Below are 16,209 nucleotides of genomic sequence, written 5' to 3'. Positions count from 1 at the left end.
AGTGGCGTAGTTCGTCACCACCGGCTACCTTTTATACAGCATCTTATCAGCCATAGAAATAGGACAATCTGTAAAACTTTGGGGAGGGTGAGTGACTTGACAAAGTGTCTGTCCAAAAAAAAAAAAAAAAAGCGGACACACCTTACACAAGGTGGATGTAGCAAAGTTCTGTGGGGCCGCCCCAAGAAGCGCTTCAGCCTTGTGGGCAGTTTTGCAGACGTCCGTGACTTCAGCACTTTACGACCTATTTTGTACTACGAATGTTCGATACGATTTAATATTTATAACTGATTTCTGAGGGACCTACTCTTAAGTTTATTCTGTTTACTGCATGAGACAAGAAAATGGATGCCAATTTCAGGATGTCAGCAATCAGGTGTAAATGTTGGGAAGGGAAAAGAAAAAAGAAAAACACAGATCGCTGATCCGTTCTGTGTGAGTCACATTCCGGTACTTCTAGATTTACAATAAATTTATGGCTTTTTATTTAAAGAGTCTGACGCTCTTCTGTATTGAGTGCTTTTTAATGATTTCAGAAACTGCAAAGTCTTTGAGCTTCTCCAGGACACACAAGTCATGGGTAATGCAATCTTCCTTTTTTTTTCTTTCATCCATAGTCAAGACACAGAGAAAAATGCTCAGAAACTTTTTAAAACATAATTTCCTTAATTCTTTAAAAAATTCATACAGAATATTTTTATTTTATTTTTATTTTATGTTCATTGGGTGTTTTGCCTGCATGTATGTCTGTGTGGTATGAGGGTGTCAGATCCCCTGGAACTGGAGATACAGACAGGTGTGAGCTGCCGTGTGGGTGCTGGGAATTGAACCTGGATCCTTTGGAAGAACAATGTTCTTAACTGCTGAGCCACCTCTCCAGACCCCATACAGTGTATTTTTGAGCACAGTCAACCTTCATTCCTCTTTCTAACTCCTCCCAAATTCACCCCCATTTCCCTCCCGCCCCTACTTCGTATTGTCGGGTTATTTTGTTTGTTTTATAACCCATGGAGTCCAGTTTGTGTAGTTTGGTTCTGAAGCAAAATGGACCTACCACAGCCCACACCATTAAAGAAAACGGAACTTTCCCTTCCCCAGAAGCTATCGATAGCTCCTTAGCTTACGTGGGGGCTCATGAGCCCCGCCCCATCGGTGCTGGAATGTTGTCTGGCTCGATCTTGTGTAGGCAGCCATAGCCCCTGTTCCTTCACAAACACAGCGGGCCGTGGTGTCAGAAGACAATGGTTTTGCTCTGGTTCTCCCTGACTTCTGGTTCTTAACAATCTTTTCACCTCCACTTCCAAGATAGTCCCTAAGTCTTAGTGGGTGTTGGTGCACAGATGCCCATTTGTGCCTTAGCACTTCACTGGCACATATTCTCTGCATAACACTAAAGTTCACTTAGTTTCACAGGCTGATCATAAACTTCACATTCAGCCTCCATGTACACTATGCTCAGCTTTTTTTTTCTTTTTTCTCCCCCGCCCCCCATTTGTTTTTGTTTTGTTTTTGAGATGGGATCTCTCTACACAGCCCTGGCTGTCCTGGAACTCTAGCTCTGAAGATCAGACTGGCAGCAAACTCACAGAGATCTACCTAGCTCTGACTCTGGCTCTGCAGTGCTGGGATTAAAGGTGTGTGTAAGAGGTTGCTTGTTTGTTTCCCGGCCACCCAGCAGCTAAGGCCCAAAATAATCACACAGAAACCATATTATTTAAATCACTGCTTGACCCATTAGCTCTAGCTTTTTGTTGGCTGACTCTTACATCTGAATTTAACCCATTTCTAGTAATCTGTGTATTGTCATGTGGCTGTGGCTTACAAGGTAAATTCCGGCGTCTGTCTCCAGCCTTCTTTCTCTCAGCATTCAGTTTAGTTTTCCCCACCTAGCTAAGTTCTGCCCTGCTATAGGTCCAAAGCAGTTTCTTTATTCATTAATGATAATCACAGCACACAGAGAGAAATCCCATATCACCTCCCCTTTTCTGTTTAAATAAAAAAGGAAGGTTTTAACTTTAACATAGTAAAACTACATATAACAAAACAGGTATCAAGCAAGAATTACAGTTATAATATGTATATCCACTTTATCTTTTATTATAACTAAGGAAAACTATAACTATAAATTCTTCAACTCCATCAAAGACTCCAGAAGTATATAATATTACCTAAGTAAACAGGAAGTGCATTGTAAGAAACTTCCAAAGCTCTGGAAATGACAGACATATCTCTTTGCCTGGATAGTCACCCAAAGTTCTGTATTGTTGGGGCATTAATCTTCAGCCCACAGGCCCATAGTGTCCGGCAGACTTTTCCATGAAGCAGGAAATTTTAAAGACAGTTCTGCCTATACTGGCAGTTTGTCAGTCACTTTCTTCTGTGTCTGTGTCTGGCAGTCTCTTTCATGAAGCAGAAACCCTGAAGGACCTTCTCACCTTTAGGCAAGCTCAGCAGTCATTTCTCTGTGGGTCCTGTATGTCCAGTTCATACAGCATACCATCAAGCAGTCCAGGCAAGAACAGTTTCTTGCCCAAATGGCTAACCAACTCCATCAGGAGCCTCTTCGATGCCCATCTTCCTCTTGAAGTAATTGGAGCTGCTTGCCGGAGACAGACTCTGAAACTTTACCCGGTAAGCCACAGCCACGTGGCAATACACAGATTACTAGAAATGGGTTAGATTCAGATGTAAGAGTTAGCCAATAAGAAGCTAGAGCTAGTAATGGGCCAAGCAGTGATTTAAATAATATGTGATTATTTCAGGGCTGAACAGCCTGGAACCAACAAGCGGCCTTCCTCCAACAGGTGCACACCACAATCATGAGTTTGACCCTTTATCTTCTGCTGACTCTTTCCTATAAACTATTTTGAAACACTTTAGAAAATAATTCAAAGGAAAAGGAAGAATGAAATAATGGAGAACAGGACAGATGAAAATTAAATAGCCTAATCACACTGAAAAGAAACAATCTCAAAGGACAAAACAGAATTTAACCTGATAATCTGAGTATTACTATTATTCCTGCCCCTTCTCCTCTTCCTCTTCTTTTAATGAGTCTCAACTTTGCCCTGCCTGACCTCAAAGTCATGGCAGTCCTCCTGCCTCAGGCTCTTGTACGCAAGAATTAAAGGTGTACATTTTTTATATAGGGTAAATGCCCCCATTCGTCAACCAATTTCATTTCTTTTTCTTTCTTCCTATCTTCTTTTGCACGTGTGTGTTAAACGGGTGCACTTGTAAGTGTGTGCACATGGGGGGCCAGCAAGATTACTCAGTAAACTTAATAAATAACTCAAGTCTGATCTCCAGAACCTACATAACGGAAGAGAGAACCAAGTTGTACGCGCTGTCCTCAGACACCTACACACAGAAACCACGGCATACGTGTTCTTCCATCCCCGTGCACTGGAGATAAGACACAGTTTTTCAAATGTAATAAAAACATTGGGCATGGTGGTACATGCCTGTAATCCCAGCATTTGGAAGTCAGTGGCAGGGGGATGGTGGTAGTAAGTTCAAGGTCAAGCTAGCCAGGGCTACATCTTATGATCCTCTTAAAAAAAACAAACAAAAAAAATGTTAAAATGCTGTGATGTTAAATGTACCCCAGGCCATGGCCCTACTGGGAGGTGGGGACCTAGTGGAAGAGAGTCAGGCTCTTGAGGGCATGCACTTGAAGGGGAGATTTGTCTCAGCTACTTTGCCAAAGGGAATGGAAAGTTCCAGAAAGTCCCAAGAACTTTTCAAATCTCTAGTTTTGCTCCATGCATTTTCTGGATTCCTAGCTTGTTTTTGAGACAGGATCTCATGGAGCCCAGGTTCACCTTAAACTTACTATACAGCCAAGAATGATCTTAAACTTCAGATCCTCCTGCCTCTACCTCCCAAATGCTGGGATAGCAGGTGTGGGCCACTATGCCTGATTTAGCTGGAGCTAGGGGTTGAACCCTGGATTTTGACATGCTAGCAGACACTCCACCAATGGAAGTCTGCTCAGAATGCTAACTCTCTAAGCACAGGTGCCTAGTGTCAAGGGCTGGCAAGCTTTTACCATGAAGATCCAGAGAGTAAATTCTTGAGGCCTTTCTTATTACACAGATTATGCCAAAAGAATTCAGTTGCCATTGTAGGTCCAAAGAAGTCACAGTCTGTAAATGAAGGGGCATGGCTGCCCTTCAACAACATTTTTATCATGGTTTGGAAATTTGAATTTTATAAAAATAATCATGTCATCAAATCATATTTGATTTATTGGGAAATGTTAAAACAGTTTTCACTCACAATCTATAAAAATAAACATTGGAGGTGATGGAGAGATGGCTTGCAGAAGACCCAAGTTCAGTTCCCAGCACCCAAGTGGGGCAGCTCACATCTGCAAGAAACTATAGCTTTGGGGGATCTGACATCCTCTTCTGAACTCCTTGGGCACCTGCGCTCTCTCTCTCTCTCTCTCTCTCTCTCTCTCTCTCTCTCTCTCTCTCTCTCTCTCACACACACACACACACACACACACACACACAGACATACATAATTGAAAATAAAATAAATCTTAGAAAGAAAGATTTGGTACCAGGATTAGCGGCATACACCTATAATTCCAGAAGTTGGAAGACAAAGTCAAGAAGACCATGAGTTCAAGGACAGCCTATAGGGGATATAGTTCATTGGGGGAACTCTCTGGGGTCTCATCAACTACCAAAACTAAACACTGAGTATGTAGTGGACTCAGTTTGGCCTTCAGACCATTCATAAGCCTGTTCCATCTATCGGGCACTGCAATGGGCCCGCAGCACAGCTCTGAACACCAAGTTCTGGCAATGGGAAGCTCTTGCCATTCCTGGTGTAGTGGCTCACATCTGTAACACCAGCACTCAGGAGGCTGAGGCAAGATCATCACAAGTTCCAGGTCAGTCTGCACTGCTTAACTGACTGATAAAAGACCAAAAAAAGAAAAAAAAATAGTTAAGTAATAAAACTAAAGAACTTGAGTAGGGCGGTGGTGGTGCACGTCTTTCATGTCAGCATTTGGGAGGCAGAGGCAGATGGATCTCTCTGTGAGTTCAAGGCCAGCCTGGTCTACAGAGCGAGTTCCAGAATAAGCTCCAAAGTTACAGAGAAACCCTGTCTTTAAAGGGGGGGGGGCTCCATAAGTGAAGTGCTTGCTGCACCGCATGGGGTCCTGAGTTGAACCCCTAGTTCGTACACAGAAGCCAACTGTAGCTTTAGCTTTGGAGGTAGGGAGTAGGGCTCAACCGTCAGCCAGTCTAGCTGAAAGAGCAACCTGGCTCAGTGAGAGACCATGCCTCAATAAGAGATGAGAAGTAGTGGAAGAAGGCACCCAGTCATGACCTCTGACACCCACACACTCGGGTACAGAAGAGCCCACCTTTACAAATGACCTCTGACACCCAAACACTCGGGTACAGGAGAGCCCACCTTTACAAATGTGAAACCTGCCCCCCCCCCCGACATACAACACACACAGGATCATCAAAGTCATGTTTTTATTAAATGCCCATTATTTTGGTACAAGAGAGATGGCTTAGCAATTAAAAGCACTGGCTTCTCTTCCAGACAACCGGGGTTCAAGTCCCAGCACCCACACGTTGGCTCACAACCATCAGGAGCTCCAGCTCAAGGGGATCCAATGCCCTCTTCCAGCCTCAGAGGGCAACAGGTGCAGGTGTGGTGTGCAGACACACATGCAGGCAAAACACCCACACGCATTAAAATCAGAGTTTTTCATTGTATCTTACGTGTATGAGTGGGATGCCTGAATGGATGTGTGTGCATGACTTGTGTGCAGTACCTACAGAAGTCAGACTAGTGTGTCAGATCCCCCGGAACCAGAGTCACAGACACTGTGAGCTCCCATGTGGGTGCTCAGAATTGAACCTGGGTCATCTGGGAGAGCAGCCGGGGCTCTGAACTACTGAGTCATCCCTCTAGCCCCTCATCAAAGCAATTTTCAGACCATAGGTGTCAAATACAGGCAAGATCAGACAATTGCCAATGCATCAATTAATGTTGTTTTACTTTCCATGATGACTCTTCAGCCCGTCACTCTTTGTCCTTGTATATCTACCACGTCCTTTCTGTATGAATGTAGGCTGTGAGCCTGTCCAGTTGTTAAGGTCTCATGCCCTCTAGAGGCAAATGAATGTCTTCATACACTGTTTCCAAACCTCTTACCAAATTTATCCTTTCTTTTTTGAAGCATGGTCTTATGTAGCCCAGGCTAGCCTTCAACTGACTATGTAGGGAGGACCTAAAACCTCTGATTCTCCTGCTTCTACACCCGAAGTGCCAGGATTATAGGCATAGTTACTGTGTCCCATTTTATGGAGTTTTGGGGATCTAACCCAAGCCCTGGTGCATGCTAGGCGGACATTCTTACCAACTGAGCTACATTCCCGGCCCACAAAGTCACCAATTTTATTCTTCAGCAGAGCATAGCTTCAGGGCATTCCCTGATATCTGGTATAGAGTAGAAACTGTGCCCCAAGTCTGAGTTTCAATAGACTAAATTCAAGTTACCCAGAGGTATTTATTACACATATTCTGTCCAGAATAAACTAAAAATCAAAACCATCACAATTCATTTTCTTTCCTCCTCCGCCGCCTTTCTCTGACTTGTCAGGGATGGCCTTGAACTCACTGAGCAGCCAGGGACAACCTTGTGACTTCTGTCCTGCCTCCATCTCCCTCTGCAAGGATTACAGGCCTCTACTACCTGTCCGGCACAATCCTTATTTTCCAAAGCCCCCACATTTTGGAGTCCGCCGATAAGCAATCCAGTGTTTAGAAGCCATAGCTTTGAAGTTTTAAAGTCATTAAAATCAGGCCATTTAAAAGGCAATGCAGACGCGTTACAGGCTGGCGCACCTCTACAGCTATACAGAAGACCAAGGAAAGAGAAGCAGTCCAGGTCTCCAGGCGAGTCTCTAAGCCAGGTCCCTCACATCCACCAAGTGGGCCAGAGACTAGGGCCCCCTGGTGTTCATTTTTACAACACTCCTAAAGGCACAAGACAAACAAGCAGTCTGGGTTTTCACGCAAAAACTAAAACTTAAAAACCAAATTGGATTTACTCCTGTGCTTACGGATTCCCTGGAGGGGAAATCACACATCAAGCCTGCTGTTCCTGAACACATCACTAAGATACTGAGAGGGAATATAACTTGAGCCATGCATCTGTGTCACTTACTTGCCTTTCCAGTCACTCAAGGAGACAATCAGGTTAAGGACCTTAGCAACCTTCTTCCTTAGGATCAAACATGATGCCCCCCTCTCTCCTCCACGCCGCCCTTAGTCTTGTCTTCGCTGCTGAACTCTCATCTTGTATTGACCACAGTGTGTTCTGGCCCCTCTTCTGCGAAACCACACTGACCTTTGCTATTTCTACACATTCCATCAGAGCTAGGTTCTTCTTTTGGTTGGTTTTATCGGGCGGGGGGCGGGGAGGCTATTATTGAGACAGGGCCCACGTAGCTCAGGCTAGCCTCAAACTCATTACGTAGCAGGGATGACCTTGGACAGATCCTCCTGCCTCCGTCTCTGACGTGCTGGGATTATGGGCTTGTGCCCTGACACCTGGCTCTACTTTCTAAATATATCCAGGATCTGTCTGCATTGTCATCTTGGCATCCCTCTTTGATCCAAGCTAATATTGTCTTAACTATATGAGCACAGTAATCTTCCAGCTTGTTTGCCTGCTACACACTCTGACACCTCCTTAAATTCCCACATAGCAGTCATGGCCAACCACAGCTCTTCAAGTCCGGACCCTAGATGAACCACATGATGCTGTTGCTTTCCCCCTTGGTCCAACTAGGCTGACCTCTAATCGATCCCCACCCCCTTATTTCTATTTTGTCTATGGGTGTTTAGCCTGCTTGTATGCCTACAGTGCCTGAAGAGGCCAGAAGAGGGCGCCAGGTTCTCTGGTCCTGGAGCTGCCTGCCATGTGTCTACTGAGCACCAATTCAGTGCCTGCCGATTCTTACTGTTCAGCTTGAGGTTGTCTGTGCCTGGTACACCCTTCCATTCAATCAACATACGACATATCCTTTTAGTTCGCTTAATTCCAAATGCCAGCCCTATGGAGGTTTTTTTTGTTTGTTTGTTTGTTTTTCGAGACAGAGTTTCTCTGTGGCTTTGGAGCCTGTCCTGGAACTAGCTCTGTAGACCAGGCTGGTCTCGAACTCACAGAGATCCGCCTGCCTCTGCCTCCCGAGTGCTGGAATTAAAGGCGTGCGCCACCATCGCCTGGCTTCTATGGAGGCATTTCTAACTGTCCTACCCAAAAGAATTATTTGGGGCTGGGGGACACAGTTCAACTGACAGAGGGCTCACTTAGCATGCAGGAAGCCCAGAGCTCAACCCCCAACACAGCATAAACCCAGCTGTGGTGGCACATACATGTAGGACCAGGAGTTCAAAGTCATCCTTAGCTACAGCAAGTTCACGTCTTCCTGGACTACATACACGAGAATGTATCTCAGCCGCCAACTCCAAGTGAATTTGCTTCTCTTCCTTTACTGAGTCTGTGCTATAGAAGCACCGATTTACCTTGATTCTGTCTCTTTGTCTAGAAAGTTAGGGGAAACTTTTTTCTTCACTGCTATATATACCCCGAAGGGTTTGGCAAGGCCTAGCAATACTGCCTAGTATTAAAATATTATTCAGAGACTAAACATGTGAATAAATGATTTTGTTATTTTTTAACTGATTGACAGACCCCTTTGTTACATGAGTTTTCAAAACCAATATCTATATACGATGAGAGCCCAGGAATCTGGTGCTACTTCACTTTGGTGAGTCACAGGAAGCCGAAAACATCCTGCACAGAAACCACGGTAGCTCCAAGATCCAAAGATGGGGCTCGAAGCACCCAGCAAGCGAGTACTGTATAGCATGTTGGCTATAAAAAATCAAACACTGATGGATCCATGAGCAGAGACTGAAGACAGCAGGTGGAAGAAAGGAACGCTAAGTAGAGATTAATATATTTCCCATGCACATTTTGTTTTAACTTAGTCTGCTTCCTATCCCACAGCCATGTAGCCCAAACTGGCCTGGAACTCTCTGTGTAATAGCCCCACCTGTTCTTATAGTCACCATTCTTCTGCCAGAGCTTCACAAATCCTGGGGTTGCAGGTGTGTACACCCACGCCTGAGGCCCCCTAGATACTGACACACGGAAACTGTACACAGTTACAGAGCACAGCGTGACGTTTTACTACATGTGTACAATGGGCAGTGAGGGCAAACCAAAGTAACTGGCCTATCTACTGTCCGAGACATTTCCTTATGTTTGTGTTGGTGACATTTTAAGTCCTTTCCACTAGCCATTTTGCAACGCACAGTTACTGATCGGGTATGTGGCTTGGGGTTAGAACACTTTCCTAGCACACAGAAAGACCTGGGCAGCAAAACAAACAAAATAAAACTTAGCTGTTTCTCTCTTCTCTTTTATGTGGTGCTGGGGATAAACCCCAGGCTTCACAAGTGTTAGACATTACTGAGGGACATGTATAGTCCATGATTCTTCTTTGTTATTATTATTACTATGTGTAGTGTGTGTGTGTGTGTGTGTGTGTGTGTGTGTGTGTGTGTGTGTGTGTGTGTATGGGGGGTGTGATAGAGTGTAGAGACGGAAGCCAAAGGATAACCCAGGGACCAAACTCGGGACATCAGGCTTGGCTGCAAGCACCTTCACCCCGTGAGCCATCTCACCAGCCCAGTTTCCCTTCTATCCCTCCGTTGATAGCAAGTGCTTTCCTGACCCTGTACCTCTTCCTCCTCCCTTAAGGCCCAAGTCTGACTCCTTTGATTCTTTACCAACCCCCTAGGTAACCCCATCTGGATTAGAAAAGAAATTGAAGGACAGCATAATCCCATAAGCCCCTTTTCAAACAATCTGCAAAACAGTGGCTTGGTTGTCACTGGGAGTATTTTACTTGCACACGGTCACACCCGAAAGCATCACAGACCTTGGCATTAGAACCACCGGGATCGGGTCCAACTTTTGCCCCTGGTTTAAATGTCACACGTTCCCTCGGCTATTACCACCTTATCTCCACATGCACGACACCAGGGCATCTTAAACAGTCACACTCGGGACCCCTCTTCTCTGTTTGAGAAATTGTTGTGACCCCAGGTATGTAGGCATATCAAAGAGGTATGCAGATCAAGCATTTACTGGTAATAAATCATCATAAATTCACTTAAAAACAATTCTTAAAGATGAAAGCAAACTTGTATACTAACAAGATGGAGGTAGTTGTTTCTTTCTACATAAAGGATTAACTTTCGGACTGGGGTGGAGCTGTGGTAGAGCGCTTAGCATGCATAAAGGCATGGGCTTGATCCCCAGAACACACACAGACACACACATAAACACGGAGAGGGATTAAATCATGGCTGAGTGTCCACAACATCTTCAACACTTTCCACAGCTTGTGCATTTGATTGATTTAAATTTCAGTGCTGAAAATGCCCCCTCTCATTTAAAAAAAAAAAAAAAAGTACCAAGAGGTAGAAGTGTATTTAGGGCAATTTGAGAAGTTGTTAGAAATTCTGTCCTAATCTCAAGACAAACTCATCGTACGGATTTTGTTGCAACAAAACTGAAGTCAGCCACTCAAATGTGAACTTCTAAAAGGAAACATTTAACATAATCTAAACTATACTAACGACACAGGCTGAGGCATGACTATAGCAAAAGTAGTATTTTCTACAATTAAACCACGCTTCTGTTGGAGCAGAAGACTTTGTTTGTTTGTTTGTTTGTTTGTTTTTGGCTTTTTTTGGTTTTTCCAGATAGGGTTTCTCTGTGGTTTTGGAGCCTGTCCTGGAACTAGCTCTTGTAGACCAGGCTGGTCTCGAACTCACAGAGATCCGCCTGCCTCTGCCTCCTGAGTGCTGGGATTAAAGGCGTGCGCCACCACTGCTCGGCCAGAAGACTTTGTATATGCACCAAAACACCACAACTCTTTACATAGGATTGCCCGGGATCTCAGCTGGGGAATCAGGGACGGTTTTCACGGGAGACGTGTGACATGACGCTATGTGCATTGCAGTGTGTGTGTGTGTGTGTGTGTTGTGTGTGAACTTGCAGTGTGACACAGACATGCCCTGCCAGAAGCCCCTCGGTTCATTACACGCTTGATTCTAAATTCATTTTTGGACGTTGCACTTTGATTTTCAAAGACATTTCGCCTCGTGTGTTCCTGTGTAACACATGCATGCAGCGCCCACAGAGGACAGAATAGGGCATTGGATGCCCGGGAACTGGAGTTCCAGATGGTTGTAGGTCACCATGTGGGTGCTGGGAATCAAACTCGGGTTCTCTGCGAGAGCGGTCACTGTCCCTAACCACTGAGCCATCTCTACAGCCCTAATTACCATCTAGATACCTTTGGCAGTTACCGATTGGTTTTGTGCCCCCAACACCCAGTTCTAGAAGCCCGTGAGGGGTTGCTACCCACAGTCTAACACTAGACAATCTCCACATTTATAAACACACAATTCGGCTTTCCCAAACTGAAATATACGCCAAGGAAGTGCCAGGCCCTAGGCAATGAGAGGAAGGCCTAAAAAAAAACCAAAATCTACAAATCAGGAATGGTAGTGAATGCCCGTGATCCCAGCTCTGGGGAGGCTAAGGCAGGAGGACTGACCTAAGCTTGAGGCCAGCTTAGGGCTACATGGTGAGTTTGAGGCCAGTCCAGTCTCACACAGACAGGAAGGGAGGCCAGGAGGGGGGGGGGGGGGATGGAGGGGAGACTCTCAGAGCGCCCCCTGGAGGTGAAGCAGCGGCCGCCTGTGCCACATTCACCTGGAGCACTTGTACCTGCACCGCAAAGTCCCTAGCTCTGCCTTTCTCTACCGCGGCCTGGGTCTTAAGGGCACAGTCTCCCACTTAGACTCCGGGATAGTAGGAGTCCAGGGCTGCGCTGTCCAACACAGTCCACAGTCACACGGGGCAGCCAACCGGAGTGGAGATGTCAGGTGAGGCTTTTGAAGACTTGGAAGAAAAACAAAGTCTCTCTCAGCCCTCACAGTGATTACGTATTAAGATGGCATTTTGGTGGCACTGGGACGAATGTCACTGAGATGAACTCCACCCGTTTCTTTTTCCATTGGCCAGAGGATCTACCAGACAAGTTAAAATTACATGCATGACTTGTGGTAGTTCTTTGGAATGGGACGGAGTTTCTCCAGATAAACCCAGAAGGTGACTAAGACTAGTTGGGTTTTGTTGTTTGTTTGTTTGTTGTTGGCGGTGCTGGGGGGAACGAACCCATGAATTTGTGTGGAAGAGGACTGCCCTGGACTACACCCCCAACCGGATATTCGAGCTTTCAGCAGAAGAGTTTTGCAAGTGCTCTACAGGAGAACCGACTCCACCCACGGTTCAGGTGCTGGGGCATCCTGACCTGGGGTGTGTCAGGCTGCGGTGGTTTACCTGGGTTCCTGACGCCCTGCAGGCCACGCTGCCACTCCACTCTCCTCCCAGGGGCGGTCACAGGTGTCGCCCGCCACAAGCAGTCCGCGGGAGGGATGGCTCCCGGGCGCAGCCGGGGACAACGACGCGCTTCCTGCCCGGGAAGGGCCCGCTCCGCGGCTATAGCCGTCCCGCCTCTGCCTGCTTGGATTTTATCACTGGGGCTCCGGAGAAGAAACAACCAACAACCCCGGCCCTCTGTTCCTCCACTGGTTTGAGATGAGTCATTTAGAAGTGTTTGCTTCAAAAAGCAAGCCCGGGGCACGCTTGTGATGTCAGCCCTAAAGAGGCTCTGAGGCAGAAGGATACCAAGTGATTTAAAAGGCGTTTATCCAAGAAAGCGAATCTAAGGAAAACCACTGATTTGATTGTCAGGTGTGTTTTTAATTACACCGTCTAAGTTACAATGAAAAAAATTTAGATTTCAAATGGGGAAAAGAGAGCTGGAAATAGTTCATTCACTAAAGTGCTTGCTGTGTAAACAGAGGCCCAAGGGTAACCCAGCACCCATAGGATGGGGGTGAAGAAACAGGCAGGAGGATCCCAAGGTTCACTGGACAGCCTGCTTGACCTAACCACTGAGGAATGATACCTGAGGTTGTCCCCCCCCCCCCAACCATTTAAAAACCTACATACAGGTCCCACAGAACCAAGTAGGAATAATGAAGAAAAAGTACAAACTAGATAAAAATCCTTGCCGATTGCTCCTGTTCGGCCGTTAAGTTTTCGTGGTCTGAGATGTCAACACTATTGAGCTCTACATTTTTCTCTGCTCCCCTCCCTGCCTCTTCCCTCCCCTTCAGCCCTCTCCCAAGGTCCACGCTCCCAATTTACTCAGAAGATCTTGTCTTTTTCTACTCTTCATGTAGATTAGATCCATGTATGTCTCTCTTAGGGTCCTCATTGTTGTCTAGATTCTCTGGGATTGTGATTTGTAGACTAGTTTTCTTTGCTTTATGTTTAAAAACCACTTATGAGTGAGTACATGTGATAATTGTCTTTCTGGGTCTGGGTTACTTCCTCATAATGATGTTTTCTAGCTCCATCCATTTGCCTGCAAAATTCAAGATGTCGTTTTTTTTCTGCTGTGTAGTTCTCCATTGTGTAAATGTACCACATTTTCCTTATCCATTCTTCAGTCGAGGGGAAGGTTGTTGTTCAGTGTAGGTTGTTTCCAGGCTCTGGCTATGACAAACATAGCTGCTATGAACATAGTTGAGCACATGTCCTTGTGGCACGATTGAGCATCCTTTGGATATGTACCCAAAAGTGGTATTAATGGGTCTTGAGGAAGGTTGTTTCCTAATTTTCTGAGAAATCACCACACTGACATCCAAAGGGGCTGTACCAGTTTGCACTCCCACCAGCAATGCAGGAGTGTTCCCTTTACCCCACAACCTCTCCAGCATAAGTTGTCATCAGTGTTTTTGATCTTGGCCGCTCTTACAGGTGCAAGATGGAATCTCAGAGTTGTTTTGATTTGCATTTCTCTGATGACTAAGGATGTTGAGCATTTCCTTAAGCAAAGTCACTTATTTCTAGGGCAGTATTTAGACACTGGGAAATGATTTTCATCAGTATTTTAACCTCGTGTTCACTTAGCATGTGCAAAGCAAAACCTCCAGGTGCCGGCTAGTGCAATGTCATCGTGCCTCAAGCCGTCTCTCCTGCTTTCTGGAGGAAAAAACTCTCCCACTGAGTTGCAGGCACAGTAAATTACACATTCCTCAATCTCTCTCTCTGCTGTGTGTGTGCGTGTCTTTGTCTCCCCACGCAGTAAGTCAGAGGGCATCTTGGGAGAGCGGGCGCTCTCCTACCCTGTGAGTCTCAGGACTCAGCCTCAAGCCCTCAGGTTTGGTGGCAGGTACCTCACCTTTGGAGCCAGCGCACCAGTCCCTAGATTGTATTTTTTTTAAAGTTAATCCTAAAAATTCTCCAAAAGTGTATACAGTCTAATTTGTTATAACATCATGTAAATGAAGACTGCTTAATAAATTTATCAGCAAACATAATAAATGTTTGCTATGTAATTTTTAGTTGCTCAGTCTTATTTTCTCCCAGAAGTTCTTCTTCCTGGCTCCTTGGCAGAGTAGGCCCAAGAGGATTCTTTATCTTGTCCATATAATTATAATCCCCAATTTTTTAACCTAGGCAAATATCCATTCTAGGTTTATGATTAATGTTGACCCACAGGAGAATTGCATTTACCTGGTAGGAAAATAATAATAAAAAACAAAACATAGAACTGGGAATAATTAGGAGTAACCACTCAAGGGAGAATTAAACTTCATAAACAAGACAGGTCAAACCCCAAACCCATCTGCTTCTTTTCAATATTACAACAATCATCAACAGTCCCCAACTGATGCCAGTGACAAGCTGCCGTTTTCAAAACTGATTTAAAAGGCGTTTAACCAAGAAAGCGAATCTAAGGAAAACCACTGGTTTGATTGGCAAGCGTGCTTTTAATTACACCATCTAAGTTACAACAATGAAAGAATTTAGATTTCAAATGGGAAAAGAGAGCTGGAAATAGCTCAGTCACTAAAGTGCTTGCTGTGTAAACAGAGGCCCAAGGGTGACCCAGCACCCATAGGATGGGGGTGAAGAAACAGGCAGGAGGATCCCCGATGTTCACTGGACAGCCTGCTTGACCTAACCACTGAGGAATGATACCTGCAGCTGTCCCTCCCCCTCCCAACCATTTAAAAAGAAAAAAAGACAATGAGAGCGAAAAGAAGGAATGTAAGTCTTACCTTAAAGATCAGATAAGAAGTAAGAAAGGGGGGGGACTGGGGCTGTCACTCAACTGGAGTACTAAGCATGCACAAGGCCCTGGGTCAAACCCCAGTATTACTAGGTATGGTGGCACATGCCTTTTAATTCCTACACTTGGGAAGTAGAGGCAGGAGATTTCTATGAGTTCAAAGACAACCTGGTCTATATATTGAGTTCCAGGCTAGTCGGGGCTACATAGAGACCCTGTCTCAAAGGAAGACAACAAAAGAAAAGAAACAAAAACCAACACTGCAAATGGGCAACAAAGTAGGCCAAGCTACTGTCTCACTGTCATGAAGGAACAGTAGCTTCTGGTTTCCCAAGATACATTGACCGTACAGACTTGCTGGCCCTGAGGTTGTCCACTTGCTCACTACCACAGCAACTGACTGATGTCACAGGCTGACAGGCCACCACAGGCATGGTTGGCATCCTGACAGGTAAGTAACCCACTCACTCTCTTCCTATTCAAACAAGTCACAATGCAATGGAGTGGGCAAAACAAACTTCAATCTCACCTAGCCCTATAGAATGAATGCAACCGACACGGACAAAAGCACCATTATGAGTTATCTGTAAAGGTCGTCAGACACGACACAGCAGTTACAGCAGAGAACGGCACTAAAACCCCTCCCCACCAGCAGCTGCTGTGAGAAAGGATCACTGGTGTCTTGATATAAGCTGTCGCTTCTTTCAGGGACAAGCCAGTAAATGGGCAGGAAAGAATGAAGGGTACCCACGGGTCAGGAGAGGAGGCTGCAGGCAGCAAATCGTGTAAGCTCACATTGCTGGTGACTTAGCTGTAACCCCCCCCCCCCACACACACACACACACACAAGAGGCAGTAACTCTTTCTGAAGCAAAAGCAACCCTGCAAAGTGTTCATTCTTTCCTCACATGAATACAGGAATACAGGATGG

At 45.5% G+C, this 16,209-nt stretch overlaps 1 protein-coding gene across 1 annotated transcript in view; it reads right to left on the bottom strand.

The window, feature by feature from the left end:
• Arsg (arylsulfatase G) overlaps positions 1-12,536 on the bottom strand; it is a 130,569-nt gene extending 118,033 nt beyond the window's left edge. Inside the window, exon 1 of the mRNA XM_026780199.1 lies at positions 12,473-12,536. The gene's annotated coding sequence lies outside the window, so the exon portion shown is untranslated. The remainder of the gene's footprint in view (positions 1-12,472) is intronic.
• Between the last annotated feature and the right edge of the window lie 3,673 nt (positions 12,537-16,209).

This window comes from Microtus ochrogaster, chromosome 7 (genome assembly GCF_000317375.1).
Source record: "Microtus ochrogaster isolate Prairie Vole_2 chromosome 7, MicOch1.0, whole genome shotgun sequence".
Taxonomy (NCBI): domain Eukaryota; kingdom Metazoa; phylum Chordata; class Mammalia; order Rodentia; family Cricetidae; genus Microtus; species Microtus ochrogaster.
This window is presented reverse-complemented; position numbering and strand designations above follow the sequence as displayed.